This window comes from Triturus cristatus, chromosome 9 (genome assembly GCF_964204655.1).
Source record: "Triturus cristatus chromosome 9, aTriCri1.1, whole genome shotgun sequence".
In the NCBI taxonomy this organism is placed as follows: Eukaryota; Metazoa; Chordata; class Amphibia; order Caudata; family Salamandridae; genus Triturus; species Triturus cristatus.
In genome coordinates, this window is record NC_140592.1 from 212,329,604 (window position 1) to 212,346,356 (window position 16,753).

The following is a 16,753-nucleotide window of genomic DNA, read 5'->3' on the forward strand; positions in this document are numbered from 1 at the left end:
AAAAACCATTGTATAGTTGCACTGTGGCCAAAGGATCGATGCAGCACCTGTTCGCGGCTGGGTGAAGCAATTCAGCGCCTGTTTCATTACCACCACATCGATCCCTGGGCATCCGGATTTTCCACGCATTGTACCTGTGAACCAAGTCAACATCGACGCTTGGCTTCGGTAAGAAACCAAGGCCGCGCAGTAGGAACCGAAGCATCACCTCCCCGCACAGTAAGAAACCAAAGCATTACCTCCTCTTCCAGTAAGGAACCGACTCATCACCTCCCATACGTGGCAGTGAGGAACCAATGCCTCACCTCCCTGGGAGCAAGGAACTGACACATCATCTTCCCTGTACGTAAGGTACAAACACATCATCTTCCTTGCGTGTGTTTTTGTCTTTGATTTTGATGCATCCTAGACACTTTGCACTAAAAAGTGATGCATCCATAGTTTTATATGGACTGAACTGTTCAAATCTTTTTAAAGTGATATGTTGATTTATGTATGTTGGATTTTTGTTGTTTTGATCTTGTTTTTAGTAAATAAATATTGACTATTTGTCTAAACTGATGTGGAGTCTGCTTGTGGTGTTTTCACTGTGTACTCAGAGTTTATGTACAAATACTTTACTCATTCCCTCTGAGATAAGCTTGAATGCTCATGCCAAGCTACCAATGGGGTGAGCAGGGGTTATTTTGGGTGTGTAACGACCTTACCATAACTAGAAGAAAGGGTCCCAACAAGGACAGAGTGCAAGCCACTGCCAACTTGAGACCCCCATTTCTAACATACCTGCAGCCAAGCAGGAACCAACTTTGTACCAGGCTGTCTCCCCCACTTCATTTCAAAGGGAGTTTTACTAGTGCTAGCATTTACCGCAGTGCGATAAGCCCACAACATATCTTTAATGGCATTCTGAATTGGCAGTCCTGCACTGTACACCATTTCCGTAGTTCCCTTCACTAATCTGTTGACCCTTTCCACCAAACCATTACTTTGGGGATTATACAAGGACGTACACTTATATTAACCACAGGTTATCCAGGAATAGCCTAATTTCCAAAAAAGTGATCTGGGTGACATTGTCTGTAAGTAAGACGAAAGAGATACCTTCCTTTCTGAAGACCTTCCCCAAAACAGCTAATTTGGAGTCAGTGCTGATAAACCTCATCAAAATTTAACATCCACAATGACTGCTGCAAACTTTTCCTGATCAGGTAAGAAAACAAATGGACCAATGAAATCCAAGCATTTCTTCTCCCAGACTCCCCTCACTTCAGCCACATGATGTTTCTGAGCAGGAACCCCAAGCCCACTCTCACATGTTTTTTCTGATTCTTTACACACACTGCAGTCCTGCACCTATTTTTTCATCTGGGCATCTCAATCTCTTAAGCATGAATGTCTGACACAGATGACTCTCATGCACTAAATGTACCAACTTTTGTCAAATGAATTAGGAGGCACTGAATTAGGGGGCACAAATTTACAATCCTGTCTGCACACAGGCTGGCGGTGCAAAGGGAGGATTGGCAGTAGGTAGCCTAGGCCTGCATCCAACTTGCAGTGTGCAACCAATCCCCGCTGCAGAAGGCTTACAACTGTGTATAACATGGAATGGTCACAGAGCTCCATTGTGCCACGAGCAGCAACCACTGCTGTGCATGGCCTTTGGCCATGTGCATCAGGAACTAGAAAGCCAGGCCTGGACTACAGCCAGGCCCTATTCTCACAATGCTGTGTGTGGCCCACACCCATATGTGGCTATTGGCCAAGCACAGCAGCAGAGCGCTGAATATTTTTCCAATTTATATGAAGGATTTGCAAATCCTATTCTGAATTTTTAACATTTCTGGATCCTCCCGTGTCTTGCCGTTCCAGACATCCTCCAGGATTGGCGAATCCACACAGAATTTGAGAATCTCACACAAAATGTAATGCTTCTGACCACACAATATTTTAACCAATGAATAACAAGGCCTAAAAACAAAATCCAATTAAATAACAACTACTCAAACTAATAAATATTAATCTATTCATAGTCATCTCTTTCAAAGTGAGAAGGGTAATGTGATATGTAATTTCACCTGTAAGATTATCTACAACAGTTGTAATTACACCAGTCACAATATAGGAGAGGTCATGAGCATTGCATTTGGTGTGAGAGTTATGGTTTGTATGGCTTTTGTATAAGTTATGAATTGTGGTGCATAACGTGCATATGTTATGAATATTTTATGTTTAATTCATAATTATAACTGGCCTTCAACTTTGTTTATTTAGTGAATTTCAGATTTTTTTACTATACATATGTATATATTTATATACATAAATATATATCTATGCAAACAAAAAAAAAGGGTAAAAACTATAAATACATATTAAACACTTTAAAAACTTCGAAATAAAGGTAGGGGAAAATGTTTCTGCACTTATTATAGCGACATAAATGTAACCGATTTAGAGATTTAAAACAATGTAATCCGAAATTATTGTGATCGAGATTGTAACATGCAACGCTCCGGAGCCTGCCTTACTCTTGGACCCCCGTTAGAGCTAAATCTGAAACGATTACGGGCAGACTGAAGCTCGCTGCCCGAAGAAAGAGTTGACACCTAAAGTAAAAACCTATCGGTGGCTGGCAAACCCTGACACTCACAGCAGGATAAAAGAGGTGCAGAGTGAGGACACCAAAATATCAGCAACCTACAGGTCCAATCCCTTGTTGAGATGACTGGAAACAGACACAAATGAACAACTGGAATCTGATAAAAGATTTCCCCCACCCATGCGACTGCTGATTAGTTGCTCATTAGTTGTTACTCCGTCATGATAACCACGGGAGTTTACCTTAGCCAGTAACCCAACCCTAAACGCAAATGTGAGCAATAATCAGCGCCGGTCCATGCAGGTAACAGCGATGGGGCGGTGGGGCCATGTAAGTGGGGATTCCGAGGGACGATGCAGAGGGCAAATTAAATAAATAATTAATTTTCCCTCTGCATCGTCCCTCAGAATACTCCCTTACATGGCTCCACCGCCCCACCACTGTTACCTGCACGGACAGCGGCTGGCAATGATGTATCTTGATCCCTGCTCAAATCATGAAAACATTTTTAGGTCTCGCCTACGTAGCGCGCATGCATTGCTTAGGAAAAGCAAAAACGTGCATGCATTGCATTGCTTTGAATGGCAACGTGTTCATGTTTGGCGATTCCCTTGTGGGAGCGAGCTTTAAACTCATCTGGGTGCAATTAACATATGGTTCCTACTTGCTCCTGCAAGGGAAACAGGCCCAGGCCCCCTCCTCTCTCCCCTCCCCCTGCTGCCTCCTCCTCTCATTCGCAAACTTTATTTTTTTACATTCAGCGCAATGCGCACGCGCTTGTCTGTAATTGCGAAGGATTCTTGTTTTCAATCCATTTTACCTGGAGATGCTCGCCGTGTCGATCTTGTTAGCCAGGCACCTTCAGTGCAATTCATTGAATAATGTATCTGCTACTCAGTGATCCCTTGATTCTTTGTGCAAGTTGTGAGTGGACCTAGGACTGTCTGAGCACCTCGGTACCTGGCGGGGAAACTATGATGACAGGAAATGGCTTATCTCCACGTCTGCTGAAACAATGTTTACAAATGAAATACAGACCCTGTATCGACGAATTGATTGTCCTGTAGTACGGATTTCCAGTTTCAGTCAATGTCATGATTAGTTTGGTTGGTTAGAGTGTTGTGCTGATAACAGCAATGACGAGGGTTCAATCCCCGTATTGGCCAGTTTGTTTTACTCCTTTTTCCTTTGTAGGGTCTCCACATAAAAAAAACGATATTCACAGTGCAGGGTGCTTAACGTGGCACACCAGAGTGAGGAGTGTTGTTTATTTTGGTAAATAACCGTGTGATGTGGTGGCTGGTGTTTGACAATGATTGTAATTGGTGCAGGGGTGGATGCTTCAATTGTTACAGCTGACAAGAGTTGCTAACACCAGCCTCCTCCGTGTTTTCATGAGACTCTCAACCTGCACTTCAAGGGCTGTTTACCTCGTGGGGTCCCACGACAACAGATCCCACCTTCTTTCTGAGACTGCCTGATGGGTTCCACAGCTGTACCGGGAAAACTAAAATGTGTTCTTTGGTGAGAAAGTGACGCCTGCAACGCAACTGGTGCTCGTGTAAAGCGTTCTGATACCTTCAAATGGAGTTGGCGCTATATAAAACTGCACAAAAAAATCTTGTCGTTTTTATCTTTGGAGACGAAGACAATGTATCGAATTTTACATCCAAAACACTTTCGTACCTTTGTGAGCACACCATGGATTTACAGATATAGCATGTGGCAGTGACCTCTGCACAGCACAGGTGGGGCGACTAGTGGTCATGAGAGGTTACGTAGATGTTCATATTGTACATTTTGGTGATCTTTATAACATTTTTCTTTCGATTACATATCGTACTTACCTCTATGTAAAGCACTTCATCCACCAGTGCATGGTGTTCATGATTCAAAATATTACAAATGAATATGAATATGTATCTGTACCGATATAAACTTTTCATGAGCCATTTTCTAATTTTTCCATTCCTGTATCAGGTTTTTCTGTCCATCTTCTTGTTGGGAACAGGTGAAAAATATCAAGACTTTAGAGTACTGAAAACTACAGCACATGACATTTACAACAGGAAATAGGATAAAGTGGAAACAACGAGGTGCACAGGCGGCATTGTGGCTTAGTTGGTTAAAGCGCCTGCCTAGTAAACAGGAGATCCTGAGTTCGAATCTCAGCAGTGCCTTACTTTTTCCAGACAAACTACTTGCACTTAATCCGTGTTGCCTATGGCAGCAATTGGGTTTAAGTGGGCAACAGTGGGGGTGAGGCTGCCATCTGTATCAAAAGCGTCTATTTCACAGGCACCGACATGTCTTAAATAATGGGCTCTTTTATTGCTTAATAAGTTAATACGTTCTAAGTGTGCACAACATCATATGCACTTAAACAACTGTAAATATTTAAAAGAAGTGGCCTGAGAAACGATTTTGACATACGGCTGGATTATCAGTAACTGCATTTTACTGGCTCTGCCGTCTGCACTACAAGCCTCCATTCTAGATGCATTGCTTAGTTTTAAAACGTGCCCTTTCTATGGCTCAATAAGTTGCAAGTTTGCACTGCGCCATATGCACTTTAACTGCTCGATGACTGCAGATGATCTAATCGACTCACAAATTAATTTAGGCAGAGATTGTTGGGTAGTGGGGTTTAGGAAATACTCGCGCTACACTTTATTACTCTAGAGATGCAAGAATTATACTCCTGTTTCGGGGGACACTTTGTAGGCCTTATCTGTTCGTTTTTCTAAACTTAATATATTTTGTTGTTTGGAAAAACTTTAAAAGGTTTAAATGAACTTAGCTCTCAAAAACGATATTTAAAAATTTGTAGCTACTACTGGTGTGTGGGAGGGGGTTAGTGCAGTTCTAAACTTTATTATAACTTTTCAACATGCTGCACAGCAGGCACGCTGCTGCACAACACAGCTTAAAGACTTTGGCAAAGCCAATAGCTTGGGCTAAACACTTACAAGGTCCCAAAGGGGAGACCTATTGGCTATGCCAATGCTTGTTTTCTTTTCCTCACACAATTTATGTTGCAAGGACACATTTCAAAACACAGGTGATGGCCTATCCTCACCTTATATATCTTTTGTTGCACTTTCTGAGTGTTTTATTCCAATGCTGTGACTACATGAATTTTGTATATCAGCCGCAGTCCGTGCAGGTAACAGCGGTGGGCCGTGTAAGAGGGTATTCCGAGGGACGATACAGCGGGTAAATTAAATAAATAATTAATTTTCCCTCGGCATTGTCCCTCGGAATACCCCCTTACACGGCCCCACCGCCCCACCAATGATACCTGCACAGAAGGTGGCTGTTGTATATGATATTATGGAATGAGAAAAGTGATATAAGGTTCTCATTTATTGAGAGTCTTAATAATTCATGCATTGTATTAATAATTGCATGCACTGTGTCATACCAAATGAACAGAGTGCAATAATGGTTGCATTGGACTTAGAGTGTTTGTATAGTGACTAATCTATAGATGTATAACACAGGTCACTCTCTTTGTTGTTGCACTTATGTAATGGGGAGAGTCACCCCTTCCTGAGCAATCATTTGAAAACATATCCTGCTCCAATAACCCATTCAGCTGCTTCCCCAGAGGACATTGTGATATAAATGAGGGATTTGGAGGAAAAATTGAATTTCTCTGTACATAGAGGGCTTGGATCAGTCGTAAGTACCCTTTTCCATAAATGTACGGGTGAACTTGTTAAAATAAAAGCGTCTGGACAGAACTTTGGCGAATGTTAGATCAAAATCCACATATTCCTATCATGACCTCTCAATGTACATATCACTGTACATTCTCTGCCGACATCTATAGCCAGATGATTTGAAATGAGGGCCAGATTATAAAGGCTTTGTGCTGGTGCAGTGTCATAAGAAGTGACACAAACTGGGGCAAAGCCCCAAATTGGGATTTACATTCCAGGGTACATTTTGCATTGCACTGGAATGTAGACCTAAAGTAACAATTATAGTAGTGCTTTGCCCTAATTCGCTACAATGGGGTGTTCCATTGATGGCCAATGGGCGTTCCCAGGCAACCCCACATAGATTTTGCCACAAATCCCTATCTATCAAAAAGGTACACTGAGCATTGCACCAAAATTGAGACCTCTTTGAGGTAGTTGTAAGGTTTGAGAAAATCGTTATTTTCTGAAAACGTTTCTACCTTCATTTGTGTGCTCTAATGCACAGCACACACACATATTTTGAAATTTTTAGGTCTCGCCTGACCCAGCGCATGCGCTGGTCTGGCGAGACTTATTGAGAGGGCTCCAAAAAGTGCTACCAGGCCAGCCTTGAGCTACAGTGCATGTGCACGGGCACGCGAGCCGAGCTTTACTGCGATTACTTTCACTTTCGTGGCCGCAAGGCCGCTTTGATGTTTGATCGTGATCGTGATCACTTTCACTTTCGCGGCAGCAAGGCCGCTTTGCATAGCCAATAGGTCTCGCTTTTGGGACATTATAAGTATTTAGTTATGCAACTGTTGCATAGCTAAACACTTATAAGGTCCCAAAGGCGAGACCTATTGGCTATGCCAATGCTTGTTTAAAATGTGTCTAAGTAAAGGATTTTCTACTGGAAATGATGTGCCCTTCTATTAAGAGCCCTACTCTAGACATCATGCATGCACCCTTGCACGATGGTGAAAGGGTGTGTGCATGGCACAATGCCGCCTAAGTGCATCCTGTTTGGCTTCTTTCTGCACCCAGCAGATGTGACAAGGACGTTTGCTTGCTTGAACTGTTTATCAGCTTCTGCCCCTGTCATGTGACCTTCCAATCACAGATCACAGTGAAGAAGGGTAATAAAATCATGTAATCTGCCCCAGTAGGAGCCCTGCTGAAGCTGATAGCTGGTGCTACATAACACCCTTGGATAAGTTTATCCCAACATCTGGTCTCTGTTTGTGGTGCGCGAGTACGTAGTCAATGGGGTGTAAAGATGTCTACATGAAAATATCAGTATTCAAAGAAAATAGGCAAGGTGTAAAAAAACAACAAGTCTGTGTTTCATTTCAAGGGGTCATAGACTTTCAATTTTCTGCCTCTGCATATTGCATTTGTGTTACTGGTGTGGAGACTTGTAATTAGAGTTGTTTAAGCAACTGAATGACTCAGATATTATACCCTTGTTCAAAGTAGTTTTGTCTTAATTTCCAGTTTCAAAATGTACGAACAAAAAGAATAAAAAACACGTGCACTGCAGTGTGGAGTAGAAAAGATTGTTTTCCCTAGATAAGCAGTTGTAAGTGGTTGCTAACCGTATTTGCCCTCAGCACAGCAGGATTTCCAAGTTATTACACAGCGTTCCTGGTGGCCTAAAGGGCATATACCCCTGCTTTCTGGGCCCCGGGGTATTCTGGTATCACGGAGGGTCTGTAGCTGCTTGTTCATCTCCATTGGTAATACAGAGTGTGCCATTGCGATCATTAGAGGGCGTGGCCACATTTACTTGGAGGCGTGGCTCCATGTAAATGAAGAACCACTTTGCTTTGTGCCGGTGCTGCGCTGTAAACAATGGTTCAGAGGTGGGCCTAGGGGTCCAAGTATGTAGTTAGTGCTCCCTAAGGGAGACACTTTCAGACAATTTCTTTTACAATGACAATTATTCACGTCGGGAGTATCTAGTAATGTACAGTGGCAAAACTGTCTTGTAAGGTAGCGTATTTATTACCCTACCGTGTGGCAATAAATACCCTACTTTACAAGACAGTTTTGCCCCTCTACATTACTAGATCCTCCCGACGTGATTAATTGTCATTGTAAAAGAAATTGTCTGAAAGTGTCTCCCTTAGGGAGCACTAACTACATACCTGGACCCCCAGGGCCACCTCTGAACCATTGTTTTCTCTAAGCATATACTCACCCCAGGTTCGCGTATCGGGGTACCCTTGTTTTCCCATACTCTCGCTGCTGCACTGTAGACATACGTGCATAGGCAAAGGACCTGTGAAAAAGTGCACTGACTGTGCACCATAAAGAGATGGTACTCAGTCAGTGAGCCCCTGAGGGCGACCCCTGAAAGGGGGAAAGAGGGCCCCGTGGACCCCAGACCACTCCATGCTTTCAGGTGTAGTCACTGATCACACCCATCTGAAGGGTATCTCTTTTCCCCAAATTACATTGGATCGCATGATCCCAGTGACTGTGTTTGAGAGACTCTACAGTGGGGCGAAGAAAGGTTAAAACTGTTATGAAATGGAAAACATAAGCTGCTGTATTACATGCATTGCAGTGGTGCCTGACCAATTTTACAGTCGGAAATTGGGAATTGTTATATTAGCTTTACCATTAGCCGTTCAATGCTAATGTATATTCCAGTCAGTGGGTTTGGGCTTCTTTCACTTTTGGACAAGTGCAAATGACATTTTTCACGTTTCACCCATCACCAGTGCACATTTGGTCTGTCACTGGTGAGGTACATATAATCAGGCCATAGCTGTTGAGGGTTCAGAGAAAGAGCAGAAGTAGGGGCATGAGGGTTGCTTTCTTGCGGTCTTCAAATCCTCAAAAATACCATAATGTGTAGGATATAAAGTAAAAGGACTTTGTCTTCCGGGCAAGACATACTGTGTGGATCCTGTTCGATACAAGTTTGTATTCATCATCCATCTTCAGCTATTTGAAGCCCTCACAATGCCAAACAATGGTGAACTATATGTAAACCACTCAGATACTAGGGAGCTCAAAAACTCTTGAAAGCATAAGCTGCCAATCACCAGTCAGCCAGACCACCGGAAAAAAGTTTGAACAAGCATTGATTAAGCCATTTCTTTCTGCGGTTGGATACAGGGCCGGACTGGCCGTAGCGGGAACCGGGCAATCCCCCGGTGCGCCGCACCGGTGGGGGCCGGTTTTGGGTCTCTGGGGGCCGTTTTTGTTACAGGGCCGTTTTTGCAGCATAGCTGCAAAATCGGCCCTGTAACAAAATCGGCCGAAAACCGGCCCTGGCAAAGAACTCGGGGGCAACCCCAACCTCCCAGGGGGGCCTGCCGAGCACTTTGCCAGGGCCGGTTTGGGTTCCCAGTCCGGCCCTGGTTGGATATTAATTTTTTATTATCTTGCACCAACAATATTTTACATGGATTTCACCGTGTAGGAAAGACGTGGTAAGGGTGACTTGGTGGATGTTTAGTGGGCTAGTGCTCCACTAACCTCACCTGCCCTGCCCTCCCCACCCCACCCATGAGCATTTTACAGTACAAGTCTCGAGTAAATGAATTGGCTTCAAGGAAATTAGTTTTACAGACATTTCTGAAGGAAGACTCATAAAGATTGTCTGTGCTTTAATGGTGTGCCAAGCAACCCTGGTCCTCCACAGGTGGGCGTGGGAACATCACTTTCAAAATTGTTTGCTCTAGAAAGTGGCTTGGCTTCACTATGCTTAATTTCTGTGTGGTATTATGCGTCCCCCAAAACTAAATCGAATTAAAAAAAATCTCACTTTAGACATGACATTTACACATGAAACAAATGTGTTCTATTTATAAAATCTATATTCACTTATTTATTTATTTATTTATTTATTCAGTGTTTTCTATAGCTTGAACAAGATCCAAAATGTGGGTGCCAGAGCGCTTTACATTTTAACCATCTTCAAATCAGCAGAAATACAATTCTTTAACGTTCAGAACATGTATACGCATTCCAATAACATTGGCATATGCTTATCCACACACAAACCACAAGAATAATAGAAATCATTCGATTACAGTAAAGCATGTCATATCATAATTGAATTTAAAATAAGACCATTACTTAGATCTTAGATATCCACACTGGTTATAGTATTGCTAGACTAGTCAAATATAACTGTGGATTGATCAAGGTACCTGTCCATAGACAACATCACTGTTGGTACTCGAGGGACTAACTGTATCCACCCTAGCTGAAAATAGCCATTAGAGCTCAATCAATGTCAGTAGATTGATTCGTGAAGTGGCCAGATTCTTTGTTCTGCGATTAACAGGACTTTAGTCCTGCTCATAATAGCTTACTTGAACAGCTGAGTGTAGAGGATCGCTGGGTTGACTGAAGATTTCCCAAAAGTTTTAGTAATTCCTGTTGTTTGTTATGTAAGAAATGTACCTATCAGAAAGTACTTAGTCTCTTTTTTGAATCGTGGCGCATCGGTGATTCTTCTAATATTCGGTGGGAACGTATTCCAAATCCTTTGTGCAGCTCCCGTGAACGCTCAATCATATGTTCTTTTCTTCCGGAAGAATGCTGGTTTCAGTAAAAAATCCTCGGATCCCCTCGAGGGTCTACTGCCTCCGAACAGCGTAATTTTATGGGCCAGGTAATGTGGAGTTTTGTGGTGTATTGTCTTGTGTGTAATACATGCAATCTTTACCTCAATTCTTGCCTCGTATGGTAGCCAGTTGAGTGGTTTCAGATGTGGAGTTATGTGGTCGAATTTTTTTGATCCCATTATAAGTCTAGTTGCTGCATCAAGACAAGCTTTTAGGGGAGCTGTTGAGATCTTAGGAAGTTCTTTAAATAGAACATTTTACATGCAAATGTTACTACACTGGCATTCACTTTATCTTCAAATCTGAAAAGCTGAGGTCACCATGCCTGATTCTAAACCCGCATTCGCATTTCACATGCAGATTTTAGCAATGAGTGCGCTGCCCTGAATTTCTTATTTTGTGTTGTTTTTCTATAGTTGCGCAAGGTTAATGATCACTGAGCATATTAGTAAATAGGTATTGGAAAAAGGCGACACTTCCCTTCCTCAAGAGAGAGAGAGAGAGAGAGAAAAAGAAAGTGTGTGCGTGTGTGCACGTGCGCACGCGCGCGTGTGTGTGTGTGTGTAAGAAGCACACCTTTGAGGGGCTCCATGCCTGCTTATACAGGGCCTCATTTTCAATTGGGCGGATCAACTGCCCTACAGCTAGTGGAGCAGAGATACCATCTGTGCCTCCTGAATCTTGACTTCTTGTAACTATTCCGCTGACAATTTTATCCTCAACAACTCTTACATCCATGCAAGAGAGCTGCTGTAGGGAAAATATCAGTGGCAATAAGTCCACCATGAGATTCTAGCATTGATGGACCTGTTATCTCTTATGGGAGATCCCATTGTGAGAAAAAAGTTAACTAATGTTCACAATGTATTGTGAGGTTTCTCCCAGTGCTTGATGGCCTGCACCACCATGATTGACGTTTTAGACAGAGACAGATTGGACATAGCACCAACAGTACTGGATAAGCGGCCTAAATTAGGGAGGCCACTTTGATGCCGTTCCTGGAGGCATTGGTTGACCTCAAGGATTTTTTGAATGGCAGACCTGGCGGCAGCCATATTGAGAGCATTGATGAATACCATATTCATTAGCGCTCTCAATGACGCAAGGGCAGCTAAGAGGAGAGCATGCCTGGCAGCTGCCATAATTTTCAAATATCCCATTCCCTATCATAGTCCTTTCCTTTATATCAGATGCCAAATAATGCAGCGTTCAGGCAGTCAAATGCAGGGCAAGTAGCCAAGGGCAGCGGTAGCTCATGCTTCGATAAGTAGTTAAAGCCTTAGAATAAGCATGCCAGTGTTTGATGTTTCACACACACTCCTAATAGACTGGGATCAGGATAGTGTTACAGGATACTTGTTTCACACATTAGACCATACTTTCTTAGCCAGTCTCACAATGCTTAACTATTTACACATTTTGTTTATTGAACAGTTGAAGGTATAGAAGACATTCCTTTGCAGCTAGAACATGTCAACGCTCAGTGGGTCACCCCATTCTAGACTGTGCTTTCATCCTTAAATGCCCCTCAGCTCCTTTGGCTAAATGAGCCAACATGTTTTAACATAGTTCAAGATGGGAATCCTTCTGTTTTTTATCCAAAAAAACACGTGGGAAATCAAAACACAAATTAAAATGTTGCTTCACTTTAATTTGAATAACTCGGCATGACTTTCATCTTTGTGGTAAGCCTCCGGATGAGCTCAAGGAGCAGATACAGTAAAACACCAGCCACGACAGAACATAAGCTTCAGTGTCAATGTTATTAATGTTTCAAGTCTGTAGTCGAAGTGCATGTAGGGGCTGCACCTTTTCATCTCTTGCTCTGTAGGACTCTTAAGGTACAGAACGCCACCTCTCGTCCTATTTGGCTTGGCTGCTACCCTATGAAACTGAACAGTAAACAATGAAAAGCAATCGGGAGCCTGGGTAGCCAAATATACAATGCACTGCAGGGTAAAATATTCACAAATCCATTGTCAGATCTGATTAAACACACCCAGGCACAAAGCACCATGAACCCTGGCAGACATGCTCCACCGAACAACATAGACTCACATACACACGCACACATACAGCCACAGACACACCACTACCAAATCAACATAAAATCTACCCTACACATGCTAAAACAAGCTCACACTCAGTCAACCACATGCACAGAACACTGGCATTCCTGGGACACTCCTGTGGAGCATCACGAAGGCAGTTGGTTTTGCAGGTGGGATACAGTCAGGAGGAATGACAGGGTAACTAAAGTGCAGTGGAAAATATAGTTCCCAGGCAATGTGAGGTTATCAAATTAACAATATAGTACAGGAAATGAGTTAAACAAACAGATAATAAAAAATCACAAGTTTAATTAAGAAAACATACACAATAAAATATTGTTAAAAATACATGATCTAATGTCACCAAAAAGTCTATTTAAAATACAACGATAGCAGAAATAGAATCTTCTAATGACATCAATGGATCTATTAAAATACAGAGGTGGCAGAAATAGGTTTCTTCGACGCGCGCTTCGGCACGTAAGTGCCTTCGTCAGGAGTAGCCACAATACACCTAAAATTTAATTAAAACAATATTTAAAAACTCATTCCTGTAGTATAGGACAGTAAATCTCATTACATTTGAATCTCGAATAGCTGTGTTGCTGTCTGCTAAAGTTTAATAGACATACAAATTGAAGTTTCAGGGTCTAGCATTTGCGTGATATCTGTACATTTAATCAAATATTATGGAAAAAGTGCATAGAAAGAAAAATGAATTAGATAGAAACGTGTAGAGATAGACCAGGTTCCCTATTCTTCTCACTATTTATTCCACTAAATCACCAGTGTATTTAAAGAAAGAGCCTATTCATGAGAGTGAGACACATGATGCTTACTTGTCTCTTATTCTATATATGGACGTGATCTACTGATTAAAAACTTAAGGGTACCGTTAATGGATCTCGTTCTGTGGAATATAAACATGATAACGTGAGTAACTTAGTAGGATGTTCTAGATAGTATTATCTTTGTGATATTTAAATCTGAGACACATGATGCTTACTTGTCTCTCATTATATGTACAGACGTGATCTTCTGAGGAAGAACTTAAGGATGGAGTAAATGATTATCGTTCTGTAGAATATAAACACGACACAGTGATTAATTTAATAAGATGTTCTATTATGTATTATCATTGTAACATGTAATGCTCTATATTAATACAACGTAACCTACTTAAGCAAAGCAGGATTGGCATATGACAGGGAACTGAAGGAAGGAACTTCTCTTTCAGATATGTTTTTGTTAAGTTAAAATCTGTAAATAAGAATTCAGAAAAGATAAAAAAAGGATAAATTATTGTATATATTTGACGAACACTATACCTGAATGTTAGAGTATCTCTAATATATTAAAGTTAATAATGATGAGACGAATAGCAAGTCAAGATTGTTCTTGGCAAAATATAGATCTGATTTCCCATCTATGAACTAATAGGAAAACTGTTAATGTTTTAAATGAAAATCTTCAATCGTTTCATATGAAGGGAAGCCTAGTTAAAAAATAATAATCATGGTATTTATAGTGCGGTCAAAAAAACCCTGGTGCGGTCCCGGTTTTACCTTCGAGAATGAAACCAATGCGGAAATGCTGGAATTTTCGTAAAAACAAATTACGCGGGCAGGCTTCGTATTAGTAACCTTGTGGGTCTAATATGAGAAAAGAAAAAATCAGTGTGATAAACTTAGGAGATATCAGAAGTTTAAATAAATGGGGTCACGACTATGCTTACCGGATAAGAATATGTATCTCGATTATATCGGATCCAGGGTATGGCGTACGTGGATGTAGCGTATTCAACCCGGTGGCGAATATTAGAAAAAATCAAAACACCAGACGATAAAAGGCGGGCTACAAATCCGCAAAAAAAGAGAAGTCTACTGGATTTTCTCACTAAACACATTCAAATGTGGGTTGAACAATGATCTAACTTGGGAAAATGCAATCACTTAACATTCTCATAAAGATTATGTTCGGCCCCCAATGAATGTGTTTAGTTTATAAATGAGAATCACACTATGACTTATTATATACTCTGAATATATTACTAAATGACTATAAAATGTACTCTTTTAGTACCCATTTACATTATATAAATAGATCTAAAAATAATAATATATGATAGATAAGAAAACGTATGGCCACTAAGTAGGCTCATACTTGGTGACAACATCCAGTCTATTTCGCACTTCCCACCATCTCTATTGGGGTTGACAGTTCTGTTCAAACCCCACACACCTATTTATATACCTATAGATTTACATCCATTTACATCTAGTTTAATACAATATATGTATCCCGTCCAGCTCTTCCTTTGTTTTGTATTGCACATCCAATTATAACATCGTAATTTGATGTTGACATACATAATAGTTACATGTCAACTGCTGCTGTATTTGTGATTTTATAGGTATATAAATATGGACCCTATAGTTAATACATTAACACTTACAGTATCTATTTTATTATATAATATTGATACATTTGAAGGTAATAGTGGTTTTTCCCAAAAAGCATCAATTCCACTTTTTTCGAAATTATTTAGTGCTCAATTTTGTTGTTGTATCTACCGAATCTATAATGATCGTATGATTTCACGCATCTATCAACAGCAATACACTACACTCAAGTCTTTCCTTGCTTTTCATATTCACGTTAACCGTGGACCAATAGTCAATGCGAACACATGTCTTGTTACGTGCCCCGCGCAAACGCTACATGTGACTCCATTAACCAATCAGCTGCTTCTATTTAAACAGATCAGCTACACTTCCGGGTTGTCTACGCTACATCCACGTACGCCATACCCAGGATCCGATATAATCGAGATACATATTTTATCCGGTAAGCATAGTCGTGACCCCATTTATTTAAACTTCTGATATCTCCTAAGTTTATCACACTGAATTTTTCTTTTCTCATATTAGACCCACAAGATTACTAATACGAAGCCTGCCCTCGTAATTTGTTTTTACGAAAATTCTAGCATTTCCGCATTCGTTTCATTCTCGAAGGGAAAACCGGGACCGCACCTGGGTTTTTTTGACCGCACTATAAATGACATGATTATTTTTTTTTAACTAGGCTTCCCTTCATATGAAACGATTGAAGATTTTGATTTAAAACATTAACAGTTTTCCTATTAGTTCATAGATGGGAAATCAGATCTATATTTTGCCAAGAACAATCTTGACTTGCTATTCGTCTCATCATTAGTACCTTTAATATATTAGAGATTCTCTAACATTCAGGTATAGTGTTCGTCAAATATATACAATAATTTATCCTTTTTTTTTATCTTTTCTGAATTCTTATTTACAGATTTTAACTTAACAAAAACATATCTGAAAGAGAAGTTCCTTCCTTCAGTTCCCTGTCATATGCCAATCCTGCTTTGCTTAAGTAGGTTACATTGTATTAATATAGAGCATTTACATGTTACAATGATAATACATAATAGAACATCTTATTAAATTAATCACTGTGTCATGTTTATATTCTACATAACGATAATCATTTACTCCATCCTTAAGTTCTTGCTCAGAAGATCACGTCTGTACATATAATAAGAGACAAGTAAGCATCATGTGTCTCAGATTTAAATATCACAAAGATAATACTATCTAGAACATCCTACTAAGTTACTCAAATTATCATGTTTATATTCCACAGAACGAGATCCATTTACGGTACCCTTAAGTTTTTAATCAGAAGATCACGTCCATATATAGAATAAGAGAGAAGTAAGCATCATGTGTCTCACTCTCATGAATAGGCTCTTTCTATAAATACACTGGTGATTTAGTGGAATAAATAGTGAGCAGA

The 16,753-nt window shown here is 40.7% G+C and overlaps 1 protein-coding gene and 1 non-coding gene across 3 annotated transcripts in view; both read left to right on the plus strand.

Moving 5' to 3' along the window:
• The window catches only part of FAM3D (FAM3 metabolism regulating signaling molecule D), a 517,653-nt gene that overhangs the window by 107,817 nt on the left and 393,083 nt on the right, over window positions 1-16,753 (plus strand). The gene's annotated exons all lie outside the window — the stretch shown is intronic.
• TRNAT-AGU (transfer RNA threonine (anticodon AGU)) lies at window positions 4,706-4,779 on the plus strand. The gene has a single exon. It is a non-coding gene; the product is annotated as a tRNA-Thr (tRNA).